Source organism: Heterocephalus glaber, unplaced genomic scaffold (genome assembly GCF_053883595.1).
Source record: "Heterocephalus glaber isolate CG9 unplaced genomic scaffold, H.glaber_assembly_v1.0 deba00001431, whole genome shotgun sequence".
Taxonomy (NCBI): Eukaryota; Metazoa; Chordata; class Mammalia; order Rodentia; family Bathyergidae; genus Heterocephalus; species Heterocephalus glaber.
Window position 1 is genome coordinate 130142 of NW_028258295.1, and position 15784 is coordinate 145925.

Consider the following 15784-nt stretch of genomic DNA (forward strand, 5'->3'; position numbering starts at 1 on the left):
TCCTCATCTGCTCTGGCTAGGGTTTAGGTAAAAAGAAACCAAAGGGCCCTACTCAGTGTCTGAGAGATCTAAGATGCTGATGTGCACATGAAGTGAACATGGACAGGATAGGTGCAGGAGCTACACATCTGTGTCCCCCACCCAGCCTCAGGACTTCTGTATCACAGATTAGTTAGAGTACTTTCCTCTGGCCTTGTCCTGAGCACCATCATCTGTGAGTCTAGAGTAATCCCTAATCTCTCTGTGGCTTCTGCTAGTGGACTCCTGGCTGCATTCCTATCATGCAGCTACCACCCACTTCCAGCCTCTTCTCCAGGCTGAGCAGCCCAGCTCCTGCTTCTGGAAGGTTGCAGTGTACACAACTTGGCCAGAGCCTGGAAAAGTCTCTGCAGGATGGGCCCTCCCCTCCCAAAAGTCAGGGAGATTCCTGGCAGAGAAGGAAAGGGTGTGTTTGCCTGGAGGCCATGTAAATGCTGACCTAAAAGCTGTTCACAGTCTCTTCTTCTGCCCACTGAGTTCCTGTGTGGATATCCTTTGCAAGGCCTCTCGGCTCTACATATGTTACTTGCAGCTCTAGCACTTGCAGCTCCAGTACTCCAGCAGTTTTGTTTCAAAGCCTCAGTTCACGTGGTTTCTGCCAGGAGCTCATCTCTCCTGGGGCCCAGCCTGGTGGCCTCAGATAAATGCCAGGAACATTTTTCACAATTACAAGCCAGTTCTGCCATTCCCCTCTGACTTCGTGGTCCTCATGCCACCTCCCTTGGCTCACTGCGGTGGGCAATCAGCTCTCTATCTTCTCATGGCTAATGGCCCCCTTTTCAGTAGGGAGGAGATGTGGATGTTTCGGCCTTCTTGCCTTCCCTGTGAAGGCTACAGGGTCTAGTACAAGGTTCATGGAGAAATTGGCTTTAGATGCAGAACCTTACCCTAGACCTAGGGACACAGAGGGAGAGGAGACAGGCTTTCATCCTTAGAGAGGCCACACCTAATGATGGAAGCTAATCATTGTCACAGCAGATACACAGCAAAGGAACTCTTGGTTACAGTTTCAGTGGACACCTGCCATTTCTGTGAGGCAGGCAGAGTGCCACTGGGCTAAATCCCCAGACCAGAGGCAACTCTTTTTTTTTTTGGTACCAGGGATTGAACTCGGGACCTCACGCTTACGAGGCAGGCGCAGGAACCACTGAGCTAAATCCCTGGCTCGACACCTGGCATTTCTGAAGCCTACTTCATTGTGTCCCTCCAGGGGTCTGTGGTCTTATATGTTGTTTTCTGTGACCTGATCTCCTCTGTGTCCCCCTCCTTACTCTTGCTGAAGGTAGCTCAAATCAAACCGCCATCCTCAGGGAAGCCGTCCCTTCCTGCCACTGTCTAGAGCACCCTGTGCCTTCCCTTCACTGTCTGTATGGTGGCATCTATTTATCTGAATGTCTGATTCACATCTTTAATATTCTAGACTATAAGCTTTAAAAAGGCAGGCACTGCATTCCAGGGCCTGGAAAATTGACTACATAGAGTAGACACCTGACAGAAATATTCAATGAATGAAGTAAATCATAACAATACTAAGTGTATTTATCTCCAGCCAGACTAGAGTGTGGAAACAATAGACACCATTTTGCCTCAAAAGCACTTTACTCATTTGTAGAGACATTCTACATCCAGCGCCTCATTTGATCTTCTTAGCAACCCTCTAAGATTGATGGCATGAGTGCAGTTTCCCCAGTTTACCCTGTTAAGGGTTCAGAGTCACAAAGGACTCTACCTGCAGTCTGCTGATTTTCCTCCTATGCCAGGCTGAGTGAATGGAAAGGAAGAAGGACTGCTTCAGGGAGAGCTTCTGGGGTTGAGGCTGACTTGGAGCAGCATTTTGGAGGTGAGAGGGCTGTGGATTCATACTCCCAGGGAGGCTGTCTTGTGGAAGAAGATGTGGATGTGACCTAGGTGCTTTATGTATAAGAGCTGGAGGGAAGTGTTGAATGCAAGTGGAAAGGTGATAGAAAGGAAGTCCATGTTTACTGATTGTACCATACCTGAGAGCTAGGCAACAACCTTACTGTCTTCTCGAGGTTGTGGAATGGAGCTTGGAGAGATTAAGGAATCTGCTTCAGCCCACATACTAGAAGCCAGGAACATCTTCTCTGGCCTCTGATGAGGGACATTTGTTTAGAGGTGCATTAGGAGCTTCAGTCTGCAATCTACATGGGAGTGGTTTTCTAGGGGAAAAGAGGCTGGGGAGTTCTCATTCCTTGTACTGATCAGTGCCTGAGAATTCAAATGGCCTTCCTTAGTTCTGTGGCCTGGTATCTGCCAGATCCTGCAATTGCAGTGTTTGTGGACACCCTCCCTACAGTCAGGTCTGAATAAACTGAATAGCAGCGGCCCAGCTCCTAGTGCTGCTGCTGCTGTCCCACTGGCTAGTCTGCTACATCATAACCTATCACAGACTCCTGTGAGTATCTCCTTGTGGGAAATTTTAAAGGTCAAAAATACCAGGCCCAGTGTTCTTGTTTTCTTCCTTTTCCTTTTCTTTTCTTTTGCCCTCCTTCTCTTTCTATTTACTTCCTTCCCTTTTATTTTTTAACCAAAGGGTATTCTGAGACTCATTCTTCTGTTGCTTGCCCCCTGACTCAGTAAAATGTACAGATGGGCCCAAGGTACTTGCATTGAACTTGTCTTGTTCTCCAAAATCATTATAGTTGTCATGATCATATTCCAACACTATGTCAAATTTAACTATGAGGTGGGCTCTAGGACACAAAGACAATAAGGTTCTGGAGCCAATGGTCTGGTTCCTCCATTTACCAGCTGAGTGACCTTGGCAAGTGAATCAACCTCTTTGCCCTTGGGTTCTGCATCTGTATCTAGGGAGGGTGAGTGTGTCTACCTTACAGGATTCTTTTGAGGAACAAATGAACCTGAAATGGTACTTTGCTCATATTAAATATTCAGTAAATATTATGTATCACATAGTTTAGTTCCTAGAAATGTAGAATTTCAGAGCTCAAAAGAACCTTAGAGAACATTTAGTCTAATTCCCTCTCAGCATCTGAAATGGAGGCTCAAAGAGTTAACTGCCACAGTTGACCCCCAGGACAGTCCTGCATCCTAGTATAACTCTACTTGTTGCCAGGGAGACAAGGTATCTACCAAGTGCTGCCAAGCTATTTTAGGAAAGGAATATTAATTGTCCCTCAAGGAAGCCACAGGGCCTGGGGTGGTCCCATTCCCTTGCTCTGGGCTCTCTGCTACCTTGTGCACTCCATCCAAGCTGCTGGGTGCTACATGGAGTTTCTCCCAGGCAGGAGGAGTCAGAGACAGCAAAGAAGCCCACATCCATTTGTCTTGAGGAGCCTGGAGCCTCAGGAGGAGTAATCAAGACCTTGTCACCCACAGTCAAGAGAAAACCTGTAATTAATCTGGCTGCCCCTCTGATTTCTTCTGTCCTCCCCACCACCAAACACCGTCTGGTGGCTGTCAGCATTCTCTCTGTCCCACTCTGGGAAAATCATGATTAGTGATGTAGTAACCCTATAAGAATGAGAGGGAGAGAACAGCAGAGAGACTACTTATAAGTCAGGAGAGGAGAGGGCAATCAGCACAGCCAGGCAGGAGTCAAGGCAGCATGCACACCACAGGAATGCAGTGAGCTGTTGGCAGGCCGTGCATGTTTGTGGTATCAGCTGGCCCCTGTGGGTGAATCAGCCAGCATTTGTTGAGTTTCTACTCAGTATAGGCCTCATAGCGAGCAGGTCAGGTAGATGTGTGCCTGAAAGAGATCTTCCCTGCCCCGCCCCCCCCCCCCCATGGCAGAAATAACTGCAAAGTTAAATAACCTCGCTTTCAGGCACACCAGGCACTGTCCAGGGGTTCTGAAAACGGAGCTGTGAATCAGAGGGATGAAGCCCCTGCCCTTGTGGGGGTTCTATTCAAAACAGGAGTGTGGAACCCGGGAGCAGAGATGATGTGATCTGAAAGAGACATTCAAGGAGCTCTTCTAGCTTGAGGAAACTGAGCAATCTTGCAGTCATGAAAAAGTGCAGATTAAGTTTTCCTTCTAGGAAAAGTGAGGTGTCTCATTTTTGGTGTTAGGGTGAGGAGACATCCTGGATGGGTACATGACAGCAGAGGTGAGTCTCCCAGTCCAGTGCCCCCAGCCTCTCTGTCATGCCGTCACAGGGTAGTGTGATAAATCATACCCTTAAACCACGGTCAGTGGCAGGGGGGTCAAAGGGTCAAAAGAAGAGAGCTTGCCTGGGTGGAAAATTTATATGTGAATTGTAAATTCCTTGTGGGCAAGGATGCTAAATGTAACTCACCACAGTTAAGATATTTGGCAGCTAACAGTGTTTCCCATGAATATTCTCTGATTGGATTCTTTCATTATTTCAACAGATATTTTGTGAATGCCTACTATGTGCCAGCCTGTGCCAGGCACTGGGGACACAGGTGGAAAAGTGCGAATTGTTCCCTGCTTTCCTGGTGCTCATCACCCCGGAGGTAGGCACTGTTCTTCCCGTATTACTGGTAGATGAAGAGACAGGCACTGAGGGCTGTGGTTCCCAGGAGTGTTCACTTAATAAGATCCAGGCCCAGATCCAACCTGGCTTCAGTCCAACCCAGACTCTGCTCACATGAATGGCATGGTCACCCCAGGATGTCCAGAACAATGCCCTCAACTACACAAGAAGGGTCTCTTAGGGAAATCTCTGCCTTCCAAGTTTGACTATATCCACAGGGCCTAGAACAATGCCTGACATATATTACAGGCCCCATAAATACTCTTGAGTAGATAAATGGACTGTCAAAGATGAAAGAACTATAAATTCTGGTTAGGCAATATAAAAATAATACTAAATACAATCACTTACATCAAATCCCTTCCTTTGATGCCTGATTAGCACAATGGACAATAATTATTATGCAAACCACTAAATAGGTATCAGATTAGCCTATGTATATTTTATTTGATTACAGAAGTACACTCAGTTCACGAAGCCCTGACTTTTGTTATTCATGGCCTTGAAGCCTGGCTGATTCTGGAGGCCACCTTTCAGAACAATAGCTGAGGTCCTAGGCTGCTCTTGGACTTCAGCCATGTGACCGTGGGCACAATGATGAGAAATAATCTCCTCCCAAACCTTACAAGAATAAAAGAAGAACAACAAAAAAGAATAAAAGAACCTTCATATTGCACATGTGGAAGGCTTGGTGGTTTGCAAATTTTCCCCCACAGTCTTTATCAGATTTAACCCACCAAACAAGTTCAATTACAGGTAAGGAACCTGCGCCCATGGAAAGTCAAATGCAAAATTCAAGGTTACACAAAGCCAGAGCTCTGATTCCACTGTGTTCTTTATCTTAACTGTTTCCATGTGAGAGCAGAAAGATAAAGCTTTAGATCCTTTATTAAAAAAAAAAAAAGAAATTTGAGGTTTCCGTTTCAGTTTGATATTTAGATGAATCTACTCTTAAAACTTCACAGTTCAGCTTTGATTAACCAAAAATATTTTAATAATTTAGAGGTAAAAAGAAAATAGTCGTGGAGATATAGCACTGAGCACCTCTTTTCTGCCTGGAAAATCAGATGCTTCCTCCCCTGACTGTATGAGGCTAGTTAATGCAGGCTGAGCACTCTAGGTCCTGGGTCCCGGGGACAGAGCCCTGGCAACAGGGACAAGGACACAGCCCCACCTTGGTTCAGTTTACATGCTCCTGGGGAGACAATCACCAAATGATCAACTTTATCTGTAGTGAATAAAAGTCTCTAGCTTTCCTTGAGACTGTTTTAATCTGTCTCTGCACCAATACCCTTAAATTAAAGGACAGAGATTCTGGGCCTGACTTGTAAACAACAGAGTTTCCTTTATCCCTATCCTTTACCCTTTACCCTCCCCTGTCTATTTGTAGCAGGGGATTGCTTGAGGCCTTTTATTCATTGAGTAAATAGATCCTGTTCCATTATTGTGCATACATAGACCCTAGGGATACAGTAGGAAACTGGAAACAGTTCCAGCCCTTAAGGAGCCTACAGTGATCCCAGTGGAGATACATAAAGGCAAGAGCCATAGAAGGAGAAGTGCTGCACTGAGAGCCATGATAGGCTGCTGGGATGAGGGGTGAGGAGAGGGGCATGCTTCAGGTACAGGGACTGCAAGGTGCCAGCTATGGCTGGAATGCTGAGCTGAGTGTGTGCTGGGTAGATGGTGTGCTGCAAAACACAGATATCCGAGACACTGCACACAGAAAGTGAAGTGCACATACCTCAAGTATCCCCCAGTCAGTTTTCACAAACTGGACACACATGTGTAACCAGCACCCAGAGTTACAAGCAGAACATTAGTTCCCCGGAAGCCCCTCAGGCCAGCCTCTGCCCTAATCTCGAACTGGACTTCATAGAACACAACATAGTAGCTTCATCTGGTTTTGCACTTTACATAGATAAAATCATACTGTAAGTACTCTTTGTGCCTGGTTTCTTTTGCCAAATATTATATTTATTAAAGCCATCAATATTATTGTATATAGTTGTTGATTCATTTTAATTTCTGTGTCATGTTCTATTATATGAGTACACAGTATATTTCTCCATTCTGCTGCTGGATATTTGGGTGGTTTCCAGTTTGGAGAAATCTAGAGAGTGCTACTATGAACATTCTGGGACATGTGTTTGGTGAGCATATTCATGCATTTCTCTTGGAGCTGTACTAAGGAGTGGAGTTGCTGGGTTCTTAACGATATGTGAAAAGCTCTACTAGATCAGTTTTCCAAAGCAGCTGTGTGAATGTACACTTACTTCTACTCACACCATGAGAATTCTAGTTTCTCCACATCCTCACTAACATTTGATATTGTCTTTTTGCATTACTCTGGTGGATAATAGTGGTATATTATTGTGGTTTGAAGTCACATGTCTGTAATGCCCAGTGAAGCCAAGCACACTTTCAAATGTGTACAGGCCATTTGGGTATATTCTTTAGTGTAGTTCTGTCGAAGTCTTTTGCCCATTTTTCTGTTGAAATGTCTGTCCAGGGAGTAGGAGAAGGAAACATTTTAATACCAAGGGCATGTGGGAGTGGCTTACTAGGCCCACCTTCATCCCAGTGATGAAGATAGTTGCTTACAGACTCTGGGTGTCAGAATATCTAAGAGGTCTCTGTAGGGGGACAGTGACACTGTTGCCTTGGGGAGGGCAGCCCTCTGCACAGTTCTGCATTTGACATCAGGAAGGTGGGGAAGGGGTTAGTGGGAAATGGATGATATGGACATCATCTGATGATTTAGGAATAAATCTCTCCTGGTTACAAACCGACGTTCATTTAGCACCCCCTTTAGGCAGGCCCTGCTCATGGCAACTTAATTAATTCTCAACTCAGCTCCATCATGAGGTGATGTTACCATTGCTACAAACAAGGAAACTGATCTGAGATAGAGAAGCCCCAGGAAGACTGTGCAGCTGGCAAGCTGAATTTGAATCCAGTCCCTTCCCAAAGCACTCACCAGTGTGCAGAGCATGTCATGGGCTGGGGGCAAGGAAATTGCCCTCCCACGCCTCCATCTTCTGTCACCGATGGCTCGCATTTCTTAAGAGCAGTTGATGGTCTTTATTCTCAACTGAAGATTTTGAAAAGAAATGAGCCTCAGCCTCTGTAATCTCAGTTACATCAGTCTGCCCTTTATGGATTGAGGGTGAGCCTTCTTTGAGCCCTGGTGGGCACAGGGAGGAAAGACAAAGGCCCAACTCCATGGCCTTGCCTGCAGCTTTCGCACAACACTGCCACAAGTTCTTACATAGGGATTGTTAAGTTTTCCCCAAGCACTTCTCCCTAGAGGCTCAAGTCACCGGGCTGTGTGGGTTGGTTACCTAGCCCTTGTAGGACTCATGAGCTCCTTTCCCTCTCTTGCAGAGATATGTCATGCCCAGACCAGCAGAGGGCTCCATGAGGATTTATAGAAGATGCCCCGCGTCTCGGCGCCTTTGGTGCTGCTTCCTGCGTGGCTCATGATGGTCACCTGCAGCCCCCACTCCCTGAGGATTGGTAAGTGAAGGCCAGCTCTGGGGTACACCCCCAACCATTACTCCAAGGATTCACAAAAGCCATCTGTGTGCTGCACAGGTCTTGTGGGAAGCTGTCCAAATCCTGCCCTCTGCCCTCCCTGAGTTTGGCTGGGGTAGAGGTGGAGTTGGATGTGGTGGAGATGGAAGTGAAGGAGATAATGGTGGGAGAGGTGGCTGGATGGCTGTGGAGGTGGTGGTGGTGGTGGTGGTAGAAAAGGTGGTCAGATTGGAGGTGATGGAGGTAGGGGTAGAGGTAGGGGAGGTGGAGGTGGTGTAAATGGTGGTGGTGATATAAGTGGAGGACGTGGTGGAGGTGAGGATGGTGATGGTAGGGATAGTGGTGGGGCAGCAACAGATTAACAGCTCTGATCTGATTGACCTGCTGAGCTCCCCTGCTGACTGGAAGAAAGATGCTGTTAACTCCCTGGTACAGTTTATGATGGATTCAGCCTAGTATATTAAGAGGCAGCTGTGAATGATAAAGGAGGGCCTGGGCACGGGGATTTCATATTGAGGGCTGAAGATGAGAGAGGAGGTCCAAGAAGATCCCAGAAGAATACTAGAGAGTGTGCCATGTCTGTGCCAATTTGGATGAATCTACAAGTCTGCTCAGTGACTCTGGCCTGGCTGCTTGAAAGGACTGTTGCTTTGCCATCTGTTTGCTGAGGCCTGGCTCTGAGAGAAAAGGCAGGGTCACTTCAGTTTCTCCTTTGTTACTGTGAGTGTGCCACTCTAGGTGTGGACAGGCAGGGCTGCTGCCTGTACAACCAGCACCTCCACCCCTGGTGGGGACAGCCTGGGAAATCAGGTGTGTCCTCTGCAAGGACTGGATGAGGCCTAAGCACTCCAGATCTCTGGTCCTGGGGACATGGCCCCAACAACAGGGAAGAGCATGCCATCCAGTCCGGCAGACACAGCGTGGTCGTCTGATGGCCCCACATAGGGAAGCTGTGCAGTCAGGACAGCTTGGAGGGTGGCAGGGATCAGGGTGTCTGTATGTGTAAGTGGTGCTGGAGTCAGTGTAAACTGAAGAGTGGGACATAGCTCTAAGAAATTCAGCTTCGGCACAAAAAGACCTGTCCAACAGTGGACCTTAGGGGCAAGGTTAGGTGATAACTCTACAAGGATTCAAGTACCAGGCAGGTTATCCAGACAGATAACCACAGAGGCCCCTCTTCCTTGTCTGGGGTAGGAAAAAAGTGGACACTCTAAACAAGGCAGGATCTGGACCCTAAGCCTGAACTAAAAAGGCTTGCGGCCAACTTAGAATAAAGATGCTGGGTTCAGTGAACTAACTTAATGTTGCAGAATTCCCAGTCACAATCAGGACTGGCTGTAAGGGCCCAGAGTGGGAATGCCATCCTGGGGGTGGTCAGGAGGCCCCAGCATGGGCAGAGACAGGCCAGAAGTGGAGTCCCTGCCAGGCCAAGCATCACACAGCAGAGGCCAAGCCTAAGGTCTCTGAGTTGTGCCTCTGTTACCTTGTGGCACATTTTTCCATGTATGTGCAGCAGCAGCTGATTGAAATCAGAAATGTCGACAGGTGACTCAGTTCTGCCCTCATCCTGTCTTGGACTCCCTGCCCTGCATGCTTAAAAAAAAAAGGAACTAAAAACAAAATCTTCCTTCCCTCTTATTCATTCATTTCTGCAGAAACTTCAGACCCTAATTTAATTCTGTTTAGTGGCAATGCAAAAATCCTTCATATTTTTAACATGCTTAATTTATAAGATGCCTACAGTTATTCAGCATTTGCTATGAGCTTTTCTTCCTCTCAAAATGAATGGATAAAGCAGTGACCCGTCAGTTTCCATTTGGTGCTAATGGGAAGCAGAAAGGGATTGAGCCAGAACTGGCAGCGCCTCATATAGCCTCATAGCCTCAGCTCTCCTGACCCATGCTTTCCAGGAGAAAAGCAGAAGGTGGAGACCACAGGTCCCTCTTCTGCCTGCTACTCCAGCAAGGGAAGGCTTCAAAAAGACCTCTGTATTCCCACGTGCACACTGAGCAGTGCTTGTCCTGCTCTGTCAAGACTGCTGGCCCCAGTTTTGGTTCATGCCAGGCTGCTTCCAGCTGATTTCTAGCCAAAGACCCTGCTGGTTGACAAGGTCAAACTGGGTTTGGTCTCCTGCAGAGGCCAGGAAGCAGAATCAAACCAACAAAGAGAAGGAAAAGAAAAGAAAACTCAAACAGCAATGTCAGGACCTGCTTCCCAGTCTCCTTGGTTATCCTGGGAATTAGGAGCTTTTTAAAAGTCTCCCAATCCTTATGGATAGAGAGGTACTAATTACATGGCCTCCAGAGGGGAAATGGAGTAGGGCAGGGATGGAAAGAGAATTAGGTCAAGAAAACATGAGGTGCTGTGCTGGGCAGCCTTGCACATAGAGGGCTAGACTGGCATTCACAGTGCCTGGAGCTCCTAAGTCCTTGAGAGGCTCGTGGGAAAGGGAGGTGTTGCTGTTCCTCCCACCCTCCCAGGGTTACTTCTCCCAGGATCTGAGTTTTCCTGGGGTTTCCCTCAGCCTCCCAGCCTCAGATCAGATGGCCGTCAGAGTAGGGCTGAACAAAGTGACCAGGAGTCTCAGAGATGAATTATCCAGGCGGCTTCATTCTCTGCCTCACTTGTCGCTGGTGACAATATGAATGTTTGAAAAGAGGCGGCCAGACCTATTACCCTTTCTGTGATGGCTGTTTTTCATTCAAGTGAGGCACAGGGTGGGAGGTACAGCCAAATTGTCTATTACAGTGTCTGCTGTTTACCCCCTGAATGAGGTTTTGGGTAAGGGAAAGGGATTTTATTTATGACTGCGAGGCTGCCTGCATAAATTCCCCAAAGTCTCACACATATGTCAGCCCCCTTCAGTCATCTATCTTCTGAAAATGTTTTTTGATTTTGCTTCTATCCCTCTGGGTCCTCTGAATGATGACTGTGGAGCCACAAGTTAATAGATGCCCTGAGAAAACCCCACTCAACCCTGCAGTCCTCTGTTACTTAAAAAGATTGTGGTCATATCATCTTAGAGCCATAAAAGATGATAAGGTTTTGTTATCTAACCAGCTCATTTTACAGATGAGGAAACACGCCAAAAGTGGGCCATGCTTTGGCCAAGGTCACATGGCAAGTAGGTGCCCAGCTAGTGCCAATCGGTATGGTGCCCTCCACCCTCCTTTCAGTGCCTTTTTTGTTGCCAACTGGTGGGCTCCCTTAGCCACTGGGAAGCAGAGTCACCTTGAACAGCTTGTGAAGGTTGTTTCCTCTTGCAGTTTTCTCTAATCTCTCCTGCAAAATTTTCAGACATTAGCCAGTGTTGTCCTTATCCCTAACTACATTAGATACTCAGTAAGTATTTGTTAGCTGAATGAATATTGGGCTTTCCAGCTTGCCTTTTCCTACTCCTTCACTCCCTATATCATAGCCACACTGAACTCCTCACTGGTATCCAAATGTACTAGGAGATTTACTCTAGGCTCTGCCCTTGTCCTCTCTCTGCCACAAGTGCTTTTCCTCTGATTGCATCCTCTGCTTGGAAAGCATCTCCAACCACTCTCCTCTTCCCTATCTTCCTCCTCCTCTATCACTGTGGACTTATTTGGCTTTCTTTGAAAAACCTTTCTCACAGTATCTCCCTATCCCTCCCAGAGAGAATTTATCTTTCTCCTACCATTCTCCCATTTCCCTGGTGTTTGCCTCTGTTCCAGCACTTACGGTACTGTATTCTAATTATTATGGAATTTTCCACTGGACTCTGAAGTGCAGGGGAGAGTGACCTCTTAACACAAGTGCCCAGCACATGCATGCAAATATATCACTCCAACTCAGTGAGTGCAAGACTCGGCTCCCCAATAACATGCTGGGTACTATCATTTTCTTCTGGTCTTGCCTGTGAGTAAATGGATAAACTGTGGGAAGAAGTGAAGACACGAGAGAAAGAGAAGAAAATGTCCATCTTAACTAGAAGAGAGAATAGGAATTTGCTGAAGATCCTGAGTGCATTCTAATGAATGTTTTTGCTCTAATAATAAACACATTGATTCAACTATTCATTCTTTAATTCTCTCAGATATTTATGGAATGCAGTGTGCCAAAGCACTGAGAATACAGTGCTAAATAGTAATAATCAGAATAATAGCTTGCACTTGGAAAGCCCTTACTTACCCTTACTCTCCCTTGGGTACTGGGCTAGGTATTTCTCATAAGTCAGTCAATCTTTAGGCTGGAATGAATGAATCCATTCATAAAAAAAAAAAAAACAGGCTCAGTGAGTTTTAAGTCATCTAAGATCACCTAGGTACTTAAACCCAAACCTGTCTGCCTTCAAAGCTGTCTCTGCTTTGTTTTACTGCAGCTAGTGACCCCCAGGGGCAGTTGGGGTCTCCCATTGCCACAGCAGTAACATTAAATATATTGTGTTTTGTCGGGTAATGAAATTGAAAGATGGAATCATTATTGTTCATATGGTCTCTTGCATTTGACAACTTTTAACTCCAAAGAATTTTCTATGGGCACAAAGTCTAGCTGACAGCTGAGGAACTGAGGCTTGGGGACCACACAGGCTCAGACTTGGTGGCAGGAAAAGTCCCCCTCAGCTTGAGTGGCATAAGACACACGAGCAGGCCATTACAGCAATTGTATCTCCTTGTTTAAGGTTTCTTTGTGTGTTAAAGCAGGAAGAGCTTGAATTTATTTGACACTCTGTCTTTCTAGGACCCCAAGCAATTTACAACTATAATTTTTTTTTTTGGTACCAGGGATCGAACTCGGGACCTTGCGCTTGAGCGGCAGGCACCGGAACCACTGAGCTAAATCCCCAGCCCACAACTATAATTTTTTATTTGGTTTCCTCCAATGAGCTCCAGTCCTTTGCAGAAAATGTTTAGTACAGAACATTCAAATGTTATAAAGATGAAGCTAATAGAATTGGGAGAGACAAGAGGGAAGAATAAAAAACACTGGTTTCTGATCTTGTTCTGCTGTGTATTAAATATATTTGATACACTGAGGATCAAATATACCAACAACATTCTTTGCCTGGTAGAGGACCCACCATGGGATTTTTGAGTAGTGGGCTCCCTGAATAATGTTACCACGTGATTTGATTTATGAAATTTTGATTGGCATGTAACTTTTTATCTCAGTTCCAAATTGAGTCATCCATATAGACAATCAGTTGGTCTTTCACATTAGTGACAAATAGAAATTGATGACCTTCTCCTTCATCTGTCACGTAGAAAGGGAATATAGAACGATTTCTAGAACACAGATCTCTCCCCTGGTGATTGTTTTAGGGGAGTCTGTGTCTGTCTTGTTGGTGCCTGTCATCCAGCATAGTACCTGGCCTGCAGAAGTAGGCTTAGTCGCTGTTTACCAAGTGAGTTATATATAGTAAATTTTGAATCTTGAGCTGACCTTTCAGTTTCCATATTTCTCTTCTCCCAGGAATTGGTCAGTGCTCAAGAATGTCAGCCAATTTTGTTAGCCTGCAAAATGTATAATTAGGAGAGTAAATATTTTGCTCCCTAAAAGAATCTGAAGATGAGTCTGGATAGGCCTGTGCATGTACAAGACCATCCCTACCCTTTGGCTGTACTCAGGCATCCAGATCAGTGTGCTGTGTGTTGTCATCCATCTTCGCTTGGCTTGGGAGCACTACCAGGATGCTTTCAGGATGTTTATCTTCTCTCAACCTTTTCAGAGCCCAATGTGAGCCATAGCCTTGGGCGATTGTCTTCTTTGGTGAGAAGTTAGGGAAGAATTAGGCCTACATGCTCCATTTCACAGCTAAGAAATAGCAGGGCCCCAAAAGACAGAGTGAACTGGTGAAGGGCCCCTTTCACAGCACCAAGACTCCTGCCTCCCAACTACCTGGTGACATTAGGGCCATAGTTCGTAGTGTATAGCATGTTTTTACATGCATGTCAGTTCAATTTCCCCAGCCACCTACAAAGCAGGCAGAAGTGAACACATTTTGTGGAGGTAAGTAGTCACATCAAAGGAGATGAACTGAATAGAATCTGAGGACAACTATAGTGACAGCATCCTGAATATTCTGTTGACTGTACAGACACGATGGGTTAGATCTGAAAGCCACTGATGCCTCAAAAAATGAGGCTGAGCCCAAAACAACGGGCAGGTAGCAGCAGTGAGTTGCTTCACTACTTTGTTTTCTCAAACATACTGTGATTGGCCTCTGGGAGAAGACTGGGAAAGGTCACAGTGGTAGAGATTTCAGAGATGAAAGAATGGAGCCCTGTTTCATAAGTAGAAGTTCTTAATAGTGGGGCTAATTTCCATATAATTTTGGTGGGTGGCTGTCTGTGTTCATTTGTACTAGAAGGACCTGCTTTCCGCCAGGCTCTCATTTTGTTCTTCAATGAATATTATGGCCTGATGGCATATTCTTCCTTGTTAGGTGCAATAGGTCCAGCCCTGGTGGGTGGAACCAACTGGCAGCATCAGGCTGAGCAGAGATCAGCATGGTATCGGGAGAACCGGCAATGGTAATAATTTGTCAGAATTCCAAAAACCCATCTCCAGTTCTGTGAAACACTTTACAAAATCCTGAGATGTGGAGTGAGTTATTTGCAAGCTGTATTTCAGGGAAGGGAGAAGGAATGTGGAAATTATGGAGATTTTGCCTCCATATAGAAAAAAAAAGGATGTTTACTAGGCAGATGGAATGGGCTCTTTTGGATACCAGCATCCACAGAGCTGGAGGCAGCACAGAAAGGTTGGATAGAATTTTAACATCAAATGAAAGGTTGGACCTGTTACCTCTAAGACCCCTTCCAACCTGGGACTCAGTGATAAAATATTTAGCCTTTGGTCTTATACTCTCTCAGGGAGACACTCCAGTATCGTTGTGTCCTCATTAATAACCATTAACAAGAACTTAAATTGATGCAACCATCTGCCTAATTAAAGCCATGACCCCATTTGGCTCCAATTGCTTGATAAGCCAGGTAATACAGTAATGGTCCTACTGATCCTTCATTATGCTGGTGTAGACCTGGCCCATCTAAGCCTCTCTACTTCCTGTGGCCACAAATGGAGGAGCTGGAGATGAACAAGTGATGATGGCAGCTGCTGCTAGATCTCAGCCAAGTGCCGGTGTGTGAGTCTGAGTGGGTGGGGTGCTCTTGTGTGCATTAGCAGAGCCAGCACATCCCACTCACAGCCTCGCAGCTCAGCTCCAGGCAAGACCATGGTCACACTTAGGTCTTATTAGTCTGGATCACAGGTACATGTTCACTGTAGAACTCATGGGGGCTAGTGGGGAGCACTGGGTTGCAGGATGCTGCAGAGAGGTCTCGGGTTGCCCGAAACCCCTCCATGTCTTGCTGGTGTGTTTTCTCTCCTCCAACTGAATTATGGGGCCTGGTCAGCTTATCCTGATGAGGAATACGTATAGAGAGCCTCATCTAGCCAGGGGTCAGCTGTGTGCAAGCTTACGTGTATAGTCATCTGGCCAGGGAGACAGTGTCTTGTGCTGGTTGTGGAAGGCATTGTAGGTGAGTCTGATACCTATTCCTGCTTGTGGATCACTGGAATGGGCCTTTCCTGCTAGTGTGACCCTTCAGAAGAGAAGTGCTTTGCTTTGAACCTGTACTTTAGGGTCAGGCATTAGCCTCAACCCTTTAAATTTCACTTGCCCTCCATATTTCAGGTGGGGAAATAAACTCAAAGGGGTGATCAGTCATCTGGGGCAGCCTATAGGGGAGTCC

General features: G+C 46.2%; 1 protein-coding gene across 1 annotated transcript in view; it reads left to right on the top strand.

The window, feature by feature from the left end:
* Positions 1-15784, top strand: part of Grik4 (glutamate ionotropic receptor kainate type subunit 4) — a 436311-nt gene that overhangs the window by 126147 nt on the left and 294380 nt on the right. Inside the window, exons 2-3 of the mRNA XM_087212564.1 lie at positions 4399-4503; positions 7911-8046. The gene's annotated coding sequence lies outside the window, so the exon portion shown is untranslated. The remainder of the gene's footprint in view (positions 1-4398; positions 4504-7910; positions 8047-15784) is intronic.